Source organism: Lithobates pipiens, unplaced genomic scaffold (assembly GCF_037356315.1).
Source record: "Lithobates pipiens isolate NorthernLeopardFrog02 unplaced genomic scaffold, aLitPip1_a1.2 Scaffold_22, whole genome shotgun sequence".
Lineage (NCBI taxonomy): Eukaryota > Metazoa > Chordata > Amphibia > Anura > Ranidae > Lithobates > Lithobates pipiens.
Window position 1 is genome coordinate 191,212,879 of NW_027507784.1, and position 14,758 is coordinate 191,227,636.

Sequence of the window (14,758 nt, forward strand, 5' to 3'; positions counted from 1 at the left end):
TTCTATGTACAACCACTCAACTGAGCTGAGCGACTACACAAAAAAATGCAGGCTCCTATAGAGACCTGCTGAGAAGTGAGAAAAACTGCAACAGTGTTGCAGTTTTTTTCGCACCGCTCCACCACGCAGATGACAGTTGTGGGGAAATGTGAATGGGGAGCACAGAAAACCATTGTTTTATGTGTGCCTTTGCAGAGAGCTACCTTTTTCTTTTGCAGAAAGACGCAACTGCCTGCTATAGTGTGACCTAGCCCTCAGGCCCTTTTAACATGGGGTGGATTCAATTGGAATCAGCTTGGGATCTGTGGAGTTGATCCCCTACTAATCAGAGCAGAGTGGGTGGATGACACATTTGTCTGCTCAGTATCTGCATAGCAGACGCAGACAGCTCCTGTTCTGCTGTATGGGTGGACCTATCAGAATGTCCATCTGAAAGGGACTTTATCCATATTATGAAGGCGGTAGTAAACTCATGCACATTAAAAGAAAAAAACTCCCTGCAAGGTGACAGCACATTAGGAAAGACTTACCTTAAATCAAAACCCTTCAGTGGTGCTCTGTCACCGCTGCAGAGGCTTCCATCTCCACCCGGTCTTCCTCCTGGGTTCACAGGCTGCAGCTGATTGAATGGCATCACAGGCTGGAGCAACACTGAATACCTTCTAAGCGGTGCATGTTTAGGAGATGTTCCTTGTAACCACAGATAAGCTTTATTATAAGTATACCATGTTTAATTTTTCAAGGTAATATTAGTGGACAGGTGATCTTATCAGTGGTCAGGGACTGACATTGTTTGATCATCTTCATTGGTTAACAGGCTGATTCAGCATTTGCCAGTTTACCTGTTTCCTTTGACATTGTATTTTGAACATATGGCCAAGCTTCTACTATAGGCGCTAGTTGAGGAAATCCAGTTATGCATGCCGTGTAAAAACTGTACATTAGAAGGATTGTTCAGTGATTCTAATAATTGACTGCTGAGTGAGGTTAAACAAATCTGCTTTCATTTTATGGAGGAAGTAAACAAAACCTTAGACACAAGAGTGACTGTGGATACAGTATATTTAGATATTGCAAATGCGTTTATTGGCTTAGAAAATTCAGCCTGTAATTGGGTACAAAAACTGGAGTAATAAAGAGTAGTAGTTAATGATTCATACTTGGAATGGTTTGAGGTTATTAGTGGTGTACCCCAAGGTATAGTGTTGGGACCCTTACTTTTTAGCCTATGTATATAGAGTTTGGGATGAAAAGTATAATTTCAGTATTTGCAGATGACACCAAACAATGTAATGGAATGACGTCCTCACAGGATGTCACTAACTTACAGGCAGACCTAAATGCACTGCTTGATTTAAAAAAAAAAAAACATTGTGACAAATTAAGTTTAGCCCAGGTTCACACTGACCTGCGGGAATTAAGCACTCACACGATTTCACTCCCACATGTCAGTCCCGTTTTTGACTGCAATTTCAGAGACATGTAAATTGCAGCCGGAAATCGCAAAAAGTAGTACAGAAACTACTTTTTGAAATCGGTGCAGTGCTGCAGATGCGGCGTCACACCGATTAGGACAGTGCCATTGACGGCAATTCCCTCCGATTTGACATGTCAAATCGCATGTCAAAATGCTCCAGTATGAACCAGGGCTTAATGTTGATCAATGTAAAGTTATGCACTTGGTAACTATAAACATACATGTATTATGCATTCAAGGGAGAGTGCAACTGGGGGAGTCAGTGGCAGAGAAGGATCTAGGTGTTCTGGTAGATTATAGGCTTAACCTCCCTGGCGGTACGATTATTTCGGATTTTAGGTGCTAAAAGCGGTACCATTATTTTGCATGAAAATTTGGCGTTTTATATTGTAGTCCTGCAATTCTTAGGAATAACTCTCTTAAATCTGTCCAAACCAGAGTCTAGCAGACATCCCGGGTATGATAAAGTTTGAAAAATTAAATCATAAATTATAATATAATAAATAATTATAAATAATTGTACCAAATAATAATATAACAATAATAAAAATTATTCAATAATGTAATCAAATCAAAAACACTGAAATTTGCTCAGTTGCAGAATTGTCACTGTCATTACTTTTCAGTATTTGATGACGGATCTCCCCACAAATCGCTATCGCTCAATTCTGCGAGTGATTCTAATTTATTATCGCTGTTTTCTAGCTGGTCTAAAATCATTTTTGATGTACAGTGACAGTTTTGGTTGCTATGGGCAATCTCCAGTTTCCAGGCATAAAGAACAGTTTTTATTATATAAAACTGCATGCAGGACACTGGGCAGACCACTAGGGACAAAGGGGATGTGAAATATTTACATACAGCAATGTAATCTGTAAGATTACATTATACTGTATGTTTACTGTTTGTTTCACTTTTTGAATTTGGCGCCGATCTCCGTGCCCGTGCGTCGCAACGCTCGCAGGGCACGGAGATCGGCGATGTAATGCATCGAGCGAGACACGGCTCGCTCGTACAGCGGGGAGACAACGCTGGATCCGAGGGAGAAGGTAAGTAATCCTCCTCCTGGATCCAGCGATGCAGTCCCGAGTCTGACTCGGGGATACCGCTCTTGGTATAAAAAATCCACCCCGAGTCAGACTCGGGAATACCGTCAGGGGGGTTAATAATAGCATGCAATTCCAAGCTGCAGTTTCTAAGGCCTCATTTACCTGGGGCCCAAGTGACAGTAAGACCCCTTTCACACCACACTGCCCTTTGCGTCGGCAGTAAAACACCGCTATTTTTAGCAGCGTTTTACCGCCGGATTTGCGGCGCATTTCGGCCGCTAGCGGGGCGCTTTTACCCCCGCTAGCGGCCACGAAAGGGTTAAAACGGCCGGCAATACGCAGCAATAGCGGCGTTTTGCCGGCGGCATTACAGCGCTGCCCCATTGATTTCAGAAAAAAAGTCCTGCCAGCAGCTTCTTTGGAGCGGTGAAGGAGCGGTGTGTTTACCGCTCCTTCACCGCTCCAAAGAAGCTGCTGGCAGGACTTTTTTTCTGACGTCCTGCCAGCGCACCGCTGTAGTGTAAAAGCCCTGGGGGCTTTCACACTACACACAATGGTGCAGCTTCTTTAGGGCGGATTGCAGGCGCTATTTCTAACGCTATAGCGCCTGCAAAATGCAATGGTGTGAAAGGGGTGTTAAAACAGGCAGTTGAACTGGGATTTTTACCACCACCAACCTAAAGGAGAATATGCAGCCATTCAGAGGAGTACAAAAGCCATGACCCCAGCAAAATAATGATACTTCTTGTAACATTTGGCTGGCAGTGTCACCTCTGGATAAGACCAATTCAAGTGAGTGGAGCTTCACCATAACTGTGTGTAATGCATGTGGTTGTGGCGCAAAGGTGTAGGCTTTTTAGGGTTAAAACAAGTGGTGGAAAACCATCATAATGCCTCCTAGCCGAATAACAACCAATCTCCATAAAGAGTGATGTTGGGTAGAGCACAGATGTGGCCCACTGTAATTTCCTCTTAAGCCACTAGATGTCCCCATAGCCAGGAGTCTGGGAAGATTCAGGAGTCAGTAGGGTTAAAGCGGAGCTCCATGCTCCCAATCAACATTGATTATTTTAATCCTTATGCTGCTAGCATTAGTAAATAGATAGGAAATTATATCATATTTACTTGTTTTACATTTTTTTTATTTTTTTAAATTTCTTCAGTTACTTTCTGGTTTCTTGCCAAGGCAAATGATGTCATATATCCCACGAGTCATCAGGAGGGGTGGAGGGGGAGGAGGGGTTTTCTCAGTTAAACACACTCTCCTGCCTGCATGCTTGAGCTAAGGGCAGATAGATTCTGGGAAGTAAATGCTCCATGAATCATATGTCCTTCCCACAGCCAGAAATGCTAGGAGGTGTTTTTCTCAGCAAAATAAAGTATAGCGATGGATGGATGGTGGAGTTTGCTTTGAATATTAAACATGAATTAAATAGTGTTTTTGGCTTGCGGTGTCCAGATGCAGTGATGAGCCGCTTTTAAAGGGGTTGTAAAGGCTCGTGATTTTTCACCCTAATGCATCCTATGCATTAAGGTGAAAAAAACCTGGTAGTCACCGTCCCCCTAGCCCCCCCCCCCCCCGTTTAACTTACCTAAGCTCCGAATTTCCGTTGGCGCGTCCCTGCAATCCCTCTCTCCATGGGTTCCCAGCTCTTGATTGGATAGATTAATAGCAGTGCAGCCATTGGCTCCCACAGCTGTCAATCAAATCCAATGACACGGGGCATCGGGAGGCGAGGTCGAGTCCTGCATTCATGTCTGTAGATGCAAATGCTGGATGCAAGGTAACCCCTTCAGGAGAGGGCTTCTCTAATGCGGGGAGGAGCCGCGAGAGCGGCTGAAAGACCCCAGAAATGGATGTGGAGGGCCACTTTGTGCAAAACGAGCTGCACAGTGGAGGTAACTATTACATGTTTGTTATTTTAAAAAAAATTTAAAACGATCCTTTAGTATCACTTTAAGTGTCGGTTCTGCCCCTATTAGGGGAATGGCACTCTGAACAAGAATATATTAGAAAGGTAGAGCGCTTCCTGAGTTAAAGTACGACTAATAGCAAAACTTTTTTTTTTTTTTTTTGTTAGAGTAAGGCCGCGTACACACGGGCGGACTGTATGGCCTACTTAGTCCGTCGAAACACATTTCAGCGGACAGTTCGCTGGTGTGTGGGCTTCAGCTGACTTTTTCAGCGTGCAGTCTGGCGTACTAAGTATTTCGGATTTTTCGAAATTCTGTCCGTCATACTTTGGTTTCAGCGGACAATCCGCTCGTGAGTAGGCTAGTTCAACGGACTAAGAATGGCGCATGCTCAGAAAGGATTTACACGGCGGAAGGTTGCATTGCTGTGTATTGGACTTCCTATTTCTAGTCCCGTCGTACGTACTGTACACGTCATCGCGCAAGCTTTCGACGGACTGTTTGTGCATCCGTGTGTGGTCAAGTCCGTTCATTCGAAAGTAGGACGGACTGTCCGTCGGATTGTATTACGGACTAAGTAGGCCATACAGTCCGCCCGTGTGTACGCGGCCTAAGGCTGGATTCATACCTATGCATTTTTAGTGCTTTTTGCATTTTTCAGATTTGCACTGCAGTCCATTTACCATGGTTTCCTATGGAACACGTTCTGTACTGCAAATCTGCAAAATGCAAAAAGCACTAAAAATGCATAGGTGTGAATCCAGCCTAAGGATGGATTAGAACCTATCAGGTTTCATTGCTGTCTGTGCTTTATTTTTCCTGTTTACCATTAATAGTGAAAGTAAAAGAAAATCACAAATTTTGGGTTGTTCCCAGAAAACTAATAGAGGGTAAGGATGAGCTCAGGCGTGTTCGCACACTCCATGTGCAGAGCCTGCCAAGAAGTCGGTGCTGCGCTGATCACAGGCAGTGAGACATTGCCCTGATGCGCAGCTGCAGAGATCAGGCAATGTCTCACTGCCTGTGATTAGCACAGCGATGCGCCGACTTCCTGGCGGGCTCTGCACATGGATTGTGCGAACACGCCAGAGCTCATCCCTAATAGAGGGGCAATCTTCCAATGGCGACACTAGTTCTGGTGACCTGGGGGATTAAGGGATTCCCTTCATTTGCATTTCCTCTCCCTTATTGTTTTGGAAAAAATTGCCTACAGTTCTACTTTAAGTTTGATACACGATGGCCAAAAATCAGTCAGTTCTGCAGGAACCGGCTGATCAGCACTTGCAGACAATGGCTGCTGTCAGAATTCAATAGAACAGCAGGGGGCATCGCTTGTATTGGAACGGGCATCTCTTAGTTGTTTTTTGTGCAACGCATTGGTTGAAAAAAATAAAACAAAATGGTCAGTGTGTACCCAGCTTTAGTTTCCACAAGGAGAGTGATTATTGCTCTTCCCTCTGGATGCAAAGGCACGGACCAGCATGTAAGCAAGGAACCTACATCATGTAGCTTTCACTTAGAGGGGAAGCCTGGAGTGATGGAAGAACTTACAGCATTCTTGGGACTACTCGCATCCCCTTGTTTTGGGATGCTGGTCTCTAGGACACCCCCCTACTGTGAATAGCGGGCCTCTTGTTTCTCCTTTAATGCCACATCTCTCCAAACTATACTGGACTCTTTGCAGTAAGTCTGCTCTTTTTCAAAAGAAACATTTATTCTTGAGGATATACCAGTTACAGGGATGAAACAAACCATTCATCACTGACTGGGGTGCTTAAAATGATCAGCTTTTATTTATTTATGTTTTCCAAAGGAAAAAAAAACAGTTTGCTATAACTGATTTATAAAGTGTGAGCTGGGCTTTGGCTTTAATTTGTTAGTATCTAAATCTGCTAATACATTTAACACCCCCCCCCCCCCAAACTGACAATGCTCCTATCCAAAGGTGACCCTGTGCTCCTTCATCCAGAGTGGAGGCACTCTAATACTGGAAATGTGTTGCTGGCCAGGTCACCAGGTGACCGCAGAGGAAAAAAAAGAAAACGAATGCAGCCATCATATCTAATGATCAGTAAGTTGCAATATATTACATTTTTGATTTTGTATTTAATACTGTTTTAAAGCTGAATTTCAGCAATGATATGTTTTGGATACTTACAATGGGCCATCTTGGCACAACGTAAGTATGCATGTGTGTTACCTGAGTGGCTTCTGCATAAGCTGTAAATTACTGTAGTAGTCTGGGCTACTGTAAAACACAGGCATGTGTAAAACAGGTACATGTAATTTTACTAGCAGTAACCAATGTCACCAGGACGTAGTGACATTAACTAAAACATTTTATTTTCCAAGTATGTGTTCTTGATTCAGAAAAAGTAACTTCTAGTGGTCTCAGCCTCCTATACGTACATTTTTTTTTTCTTTTGCTATGATCCAATTGGATCACCACATCCAACTGGTGGTTACGTTCATTCTCCCTGGTCCCACTGTAAGTAAGAGCATTGTCACTCTCTTAATCTTACTTTCACAATGGACTAGGGACTATAAACTATGGAATGTGTAGTGTGCAACATGCATTGCTCATGTAGTGATACCCCGATTGGAGCTGCTTTGTTCAGTCTGTTACTCTGCCTCTCAACCCTAATAATAGCCTCAGCCCCCTTTGGCACACCTGGCAATAGTGTAAGTGCAATGACCAATCAGAAACACATGTTATGATAAACATCTTTACTGCAATATTTCTGTGGAAGAATAACAGACAGTAACAGTATATATTCAATTAATCAACGAGCGAACAATAATTGAGATAAGGAGCAATATAGCTCTCAGTCCTATATTCAAGCTGCTCTCAGGGGATTCCAAACCTGAGAATGTGTAGAGTAGAGTAGAGTGGAGTGGAGGCACACTTAAATGGCAAAAAAAAGCACAATGTGAGTGAGAATTGGATTGGTTACCATTACTCAGATTAGCTGAGTCCAGGCAGGAGGAGACCAGAGGGATGACTCCCTTTGTATCAGGCTTCTCTCTAATGTCCCCTGACACCACAGGCCCAACTTTAAACACTATATACAAGTCACCAGGTAATGGCTTAACTCCTAATGCCGCGTACACACGACTGGACTTTCCAGCAGACTAGGTTAGATGGAATCATTCCGTCGGATAGTCCGATTGTGTATGGAATAGTCCAATCATTTTTCTTTAAAAAAATCTGATGGAAATAGAACATGTTTCAAATCTGTCCGACGGATTCAATTCTTATAGGGAAAACCATTCATCTGTATGCTGGTCCGACGGACCAGATACGACGCAAGGGCAGCTATTGGCTACTGGCTATTGAACTTCCTTTTCTAGTCCCGTCGTATGTCATCACATTCAAAATGAACGGACTTTAGTCCGTTTGTGTGTGGGCAAGTCCGTTCGTTCAGAAGTCCGTCGGGAAGAACTTCGGACCTTTTCTGCCAGAAAGTCCAGTCGTGTGTACACAGCATAAGATAAACTGTCCCACACACCCAATGCATATGCAGAGCCCTAAATATGTGTGTGCGGATCCGTATAGCATTAGCAGCTTCAGAAATAGGCAGGATGTTCCTCAGCAAGGTGAGAGGAAAATGATGTCTGTATACAGTGTTCCAGAAATGGATAACCTTATCCCTGTGGTACTACAAGTGTCAGCAAGATGACTACCAGCAACGGTATCTGTATACAGTGTTCATACTCCTTCTATGGTGCAGTGTCTCTGTTCCCTGCAGATGGGCAAAATGCCCTCTCACCAAATCCTGTGATCGAGGTCCTGGTACAGCAGGCTTTCTTTATGACCTGACTAGTCGCCTCACACTGGAACATTTCACTGTCAGTGCAGGTGCGCCTCGATATGCACCTGGAATCCCCCCCTCTCAGGAAGGATGTCCCGACTGGCGGCAGAGGCCTGAATTGCACGGGGAGATCATCTGAGTGACAGCATCTCACCTATAGGTCAGATCTCCCTCACTGACTCATGGTGACTGACTTTTCCTCAGGACACAAAATGGAGTTCTCGGCTCCTTTTTGTGCAGAGTATCCAGGGCTTTATAGTTTCTGCCTGTATACCAGTCTATGGGGCCATTTTTTGTATGTGAACTGCATGTTCCAGAATCCATTTCAGCTGCTTCCTGCAATTTAGTAGAATCTCTCTAATTGGCTTACATTAATCAGTGAAACAGGGAGAGGGGGGGGGGGAGCCCATGCAGACACTGACAGGTGCTTTCTCCCTAACTCAAGCTGGAAAGCCTGTATACATTGCTCTGGGCCAGCTTTACGGGGTTGTGGGAATTACAGGCATCCCCTACACTCGTTTCAAACAAATGGAAGTGAGGGGGAAGGAGAGGTTCAGGAGCTCACAGAGGATGTTACAGGGGCAGGAAAACACAATAAGAGACTATATAAAAAATATAAAAATACATGGCCTTTGATTAGTAAATGTGTATGGATCATTTTTGAAAAAGTCACTTTAAAAAGAAGAAAAATGAAAAATTTGGGTAGTCCCTAGAACAAGAATAGAAGAAGAATCTTCAACTGGGGACACTTGTTCTGGTGACAACTGTCTAGTCTAGTAAAGCCTAGTACACATGGGCCAAATGAGACATCGGCCGGTTCAATAAAAACCATCTGACTTTGACCCATGTGTATGGCAGCCGGTCCGTCAGAAGCCGGCTGTTTGGCCAACTTCTGTCAGACGTGCACGCTGGAAAACCAGCAGTCGACTGGCTCCTGATCAGCTAAGAGCGCCGACTGGAGTGTTCTGCCGGGGGGCGTTTCTCTGTCAGATCACAATATCTGAGTTAAAAAAACAAAAAAAACAAACAAATGGTGTATACTAGGCTTAAGAGAGGATTTCCCAAACATTTCCTTTCACTTCCTGTGGGGCCTACAGAACAGGAAATGAAGGGAAACCTTTAATATTGGACCATTGCCATTTAAAGCTATCCATTGCCCACTCTATCCAAAGTGGGTGAATTAAAAAAACACTTCACTCCACATAAAAAGAACACAAAGATTTAGATGGAGGAATAAAATTATCTAGAGGTATTTATACCCATATTTAATGTATCCTTTCTTTCTTAAATGATAGAATGTATTTTCTGATAAGGATTAAGACTCCTCTGCTTTTTACTCATATTGTGCCTTCTCCTGGGGATTTCAGAGTAATGGAATACATTGAAAATTCCACGATTGCTCAGCTTTCCTGTAAGTGACATTTCAAATTTGATTATGTAATATTGTGTAATGGTGGAAATCCCATCACTTATCTTTCTGTAACTGACTCAAGAAATGCATTGAATGTGCCCAGGCCCCATCAGTACAATCTGCATGAAAGGCCAAAATTATATCTTATTGTTATGGTTAATGTGTTGATAGACGGGGTAATTAGGGTAACATGGAAAAGGTGCATTATGTAAAATGCACTCTTTTAGAATGTATTGCAGTTTTAACCCTTTCGCCGTGATTAGCGACTTATAGTGGGACTGTGATAGTACAGTGGGCAACCTGACACTAAGGGGTTTATCTACTAAAGCAGAAGAGTTCAAAATCAAGCTCACTTCTGCATAGATACCAATCAGCTTCCAGCTTTTATTGCCAAAGCTTAAAGTGAAACTAAAGTCTTGTTTTTTTTGTTTTCTTTGCTGTGTCTCAGCCAATCAGGAGAAAGAGTCCCGGATGGCCTAGGCACTCGTGCAAATCGCTGGATAGAGATGGGGCTCAGGTAAGAAGTAGCGGGGCTGCTGCACACAGAAGGTTTTTTTATTTTAATGCATAGAACGCAAGATTAAAAAAACCTTCTGCCTTTACAACCACAAGCAAAATGTCAGGAGACATTTGGCGGTACAACAAATATGACATTCTGCCCATTTGTATGTCTGTCTGTCCAGCAGAAGCGGGCCATTCGGCCGGCTTCTTTCAGAGGAGCATGGAAAACCAGGAGCCGACCGACTCCACATCAGTGCTCTCAGCCAATGGCAGAGAGCACTGATCAGAGTGTTCTGGCAGGGGGGGGGGGCCTGTCTCCCTGTCAGATCACAATAGATCAGGGGGGGAGATCGCTGGACTAACCTTAGATGGTTAGTACAATGGCTCCTGACCAGGGCGGTCAGTTTTTAACCACTTCAGCCCTGGAAGAATTGGTCCCTTAATGACCAGAGCACTTTTTACAATTTGGCACTGCGCTGCTTTTTTGTAATTGCGCGGTCATGCAATAATGTACCCAAATGAAATTTGCGTTCTTTTTTTCCTACAAATAGAGCTTTCTTTTTATGGTATTTGATTGCCTCTGCGATTTTTATTTTTTGCGATATAAACGGAAAAAGACCAAAAATTTTGAAAAACTTGATATTTTCTACTTTTTGTAATACAAAAATACAATAAACTAAATTTTAGTCATACATTTAGGCCAAAATGTATTCAGCCACATGTCTTTGATAAAAAAAATCTCAATAAGCGTATATTTATTGTTATGCACAAAAGTTATAGCGTCTACAAACTAGGCTATATTTTCTGGAATTTACACAACTTTTAGTTTATGAGGCACCAAAATGGCAAAAGTAGACGCACATGTATGAGACTTTTTGGGGGCCTAGCCACGTACAGGACCCCAAAAATCAATCACCGCCTTTGGAATTTCTAAAAGAATACATTTTTGATTTCACTCCTCACTACCTATCATAATTTCGAAGGCCATAAAATGCCAAGATAGCAAAAAAAAAATCAAATTACCCCATTTTAGAATTGTAGACATCCCAAGCTATTTGCTGAGAGGCATGTTGAGTCCATGGAATATTTTATATCTTGCCACAAGTTTCGGGAAAATTACAAACTTTTTTTTTTTTTTTTACACAAAGTTGTCACTAAATGATATATTGTTCAAACACAACATGATTATATGTGGAATTATACCCCTAAATACATTCTGCTGCTTCTCCTGAGTATGGGGATACCACATGTGTGGGATGTTTTGGCAGTCTAACCACGTACAGTACCCCGAAATCCAATCACCGCCTTAAGGCTTTCTAAGGGCAAAACGTGCAACGGGTGCTACACGGTCCTCCCTAGGAAACGACCTTACCCTGAACCCCCAGGGCATTAGGCTCCAGACGGGGACTGAGGTATTTAATTTGAGTCCATCTGGCCGAACCAGATGGACCCTCTTTCTCTGGAAGGTCTGCCAAAACAGACCCACCCAAGCACTCAGTACTTGGTGGGACTTCCCCGAAGGGAAAACCCATGAAAGAGGGTGAACCAAGCCAAAAAGGCCTATGTTCACCCTCTCCCAAGACCTTTAGGGCAGGCCTAAGAACCCACACCCTACTCATCACACAGTATACACCAACCAAAAAAATACAAAAAAGTGACAAACACGGGGTAAAAATAAATAGGAGAGTGGAGAGAAGGAAGTGGGAGGAGTGAAAGAGTGACCATTGTGCAATACAATGGCCAGGCCCTTCATCCAGGAATAAAAATTTCCCCATGTCCTAGCCAAAAGGCTGAGCCCTAGAGGCAGGTGTGAAAAAAGTGTGTATGGTGAAGTGACTATGGTGCCATAAATCAGAGTGACCCTCATTCACAGTGATTATACAGCATCCCTGAACTGCCACTTCAGGGGCACATTCACCACAGGCTTTTTGTCACAACCCAGACCAGCACAGCCCCCACTGCACACAGGAAGGCCTGAAGTTCTGGGAGCTTAGGGAGAGCCCTGGATGAAGATCCAACCGTCGCTCCCATCCCTCCTACCTAATTACGTTCAGGAGATACTGACTGCGCCCCCCCCATAAAGGAGGAGCTGGCATTCTTTCCCAAATAACTGTTTGGAGCTAGAACTACACCAATCCAGGCCAGAAGGCCAGGGACCTGACTCTCTCCATCCCTATCAGGAGTCTTCCCTTTCCCTTTTGGCTATCTCTAACCGCTCCAGGTTGCCATTATGCCAAGAGATTTTGCATAGCCACCGCCACCCTAAATCCACCTTGCTGTAGATCAGGGATGGAAGCAATCGCCACCTCCTGGCAACTGATAAGAACAGATACTAGTTGATCTTAGCCAAAAGGCCGAGAAGTGATTTATGTATCATGGGAGCAAACGCTGTTGCTGTCAGAATAAATAAATCCATGCGGTAGCTGAATGGCGTACTTGCTAAGCAAATGATGGTTAATAATAAAACAAAGTAACATTACAGTATAACAGTAAAGCCGCGTACACACAGGCGGACTGTATGGCCTACTTAGTCCGTCATACAATCCGACGGACAGTCCGTCCTACTTTCGAATGAACGGACTTGACCACACACGGATGCACAAACAGTCCGTTGAAAGCTTGCGCGATGACGTGTACAGCACGTACGACGGGACTAGAAATAGGAAGTCCAATACACAGCAATGCAACCTTTCGCCGTGTAAATCCTTTCTGAGCATGCGCCATTCTTAGTCCGTCGAACTAGCCTACTGACGAGCGGATTGTCCGCTGAAACCAAAGTATGACGGACAGTATTTCGAAAAATCCGAAAAATACTTAGTACGCCAGACTGCACGCTGAAAAAGTCAGCTGAAGCCCACACACGAGCGGACTGTCCGCTGAAATGTGTTTCGACGAACTAAGTAGGCCATACAGTCCGCCCGTGTGTACGCGGCTTAAGGCGTACCATACCCGCAAAGCAAATACAATAAAACACAGTAAAAATTAAAACATTACCCCGCAAATCCTTGCTTTCCCAATTCAGACGGGTATGGGATATCGTATCGGACAGTGAAAAATATATACAACGAGCGCTGAGGAAGAACAAGATCAAACGTGAATGAAGTTGCTATACACAAAGTGCTACACACTTGAACATAATAAAAATAAATAATACAGCACTTAATAAACGTGTCCATATAAGTGAAAACAAATAGACAATGATTTATAATATGTAACAAAAGTCCATGTGAACCGTGGAAATGATAAACGACTAAATAGGTGCTTCACATCCAAAGTGTAAAGTTGCAGGTTAGATTCCACATCTAATAGACAAAGATGCGAGGCAGAAAATCGCAGACAAGTTCAGGCGTGACAAAACACCCCTACATGTGTCCCCACTCACCGGATCACGGTGACACCCAGCTTTACCGTCTGGGAGTCAAAATAGACTTGTAACAGTATCCACCGGAAATTACTGGATGGCAGGATTGGCTGATGAAAATTAGGAAACGAACGATCCTTCCAAATGAATTCTCAATCATGAGAAAAAACAGGTACCCATAGAGAAAAGAAAGGGGACCAATAGTGAAGTATGCTATGAAAAGGGATTTATTTCACATACAAGGGCATACTTACAAACGTAAGTCAAAAGCAGGCATTGGAAATGGTATAAAAACTGCAGCAAATGCCATTATCGGCGTTCCACGAAACCGGAAGTGATGTCCAAACCGGAAGTACGTCTTGTCAATGCATTTCGCCCTCCCAGAGGGCGTCACCAAAGGACCTGGTTTCCGATTGAGACAAATTCCCTTAAATAACAAAAGGGAATCCACTCCCCTTCATCCCACCAATCGGATAGGCAACAGCGGCCATTTTGTTGGTTGGGAAAAACATGTCCCCATATGGATGGAGCACAATCCATATGGGAGACAAAAACGGCATGACTTTGGTTGGAAAAACTCCAAAATGGTTTGAGCATCAGTTCCGGTGTCATAAAAGCCATGAAATTCTAAATATTTAATAAATACAGAGAGAAAATACAATAAACGTACAAAAATATGACCATAAAAATAAATATGAATAAAAGTAAAAAAATAAATAAAAAAAGAAGAAAATACAATGAAAATAAAAATAAATGTAAAAATAAAAATGAAATGAAAATAAATATAAATAAATAAAAATGAAAATAAAAAATGACACTATTTAAACCCCTATAAAAATAATTAAACGTTGGATAAAAAACAATTCAAATCCAATTCGATGTTTAACCCCTTGGGGTGCATCGTTCCTAAACAATGAATCCATTGAGTCTCATTGCGTGAAATGGCTCTCTTGAGATTGCCTCCCCACAAGTGGGCTTCAATTCTGTTCATACCACAAAAAGTAAGGTAACTAGGATCCCTCTTGTGGAATAACCTAAAATGGTTGGACAGACTGTGGTGTTTAAAGCCCTTTTTGATCTGATTAACATGTTTGCGTAAACGGATACCTAATGCTCTAGTGGTCCTGCCCACGTACTGTAGTCCGCATGGACAAGATAAAAGGTAAGTAACATGGGTAGTACCACAAGAAATAAACTTTTTTATCTTAAAGGATTCCCCAGAGGAATGGGATG

The 14,758-nt window shown here is 43.0% G+C and overlaps 1 pseudogene; it reads right to left on the reverse strand.

The window, feature by feature from the left end:
• Window positions 1-12,399: 12,399 nt before the first annotated feature.
• Window positions 12,400-12,530, reverse strand: LOC143925822 (U2 spliceosomal RNA; annotated as a pseudogene).
• Window positions 12,531-14,758: the final 2,228 nt, after the last annotated feature.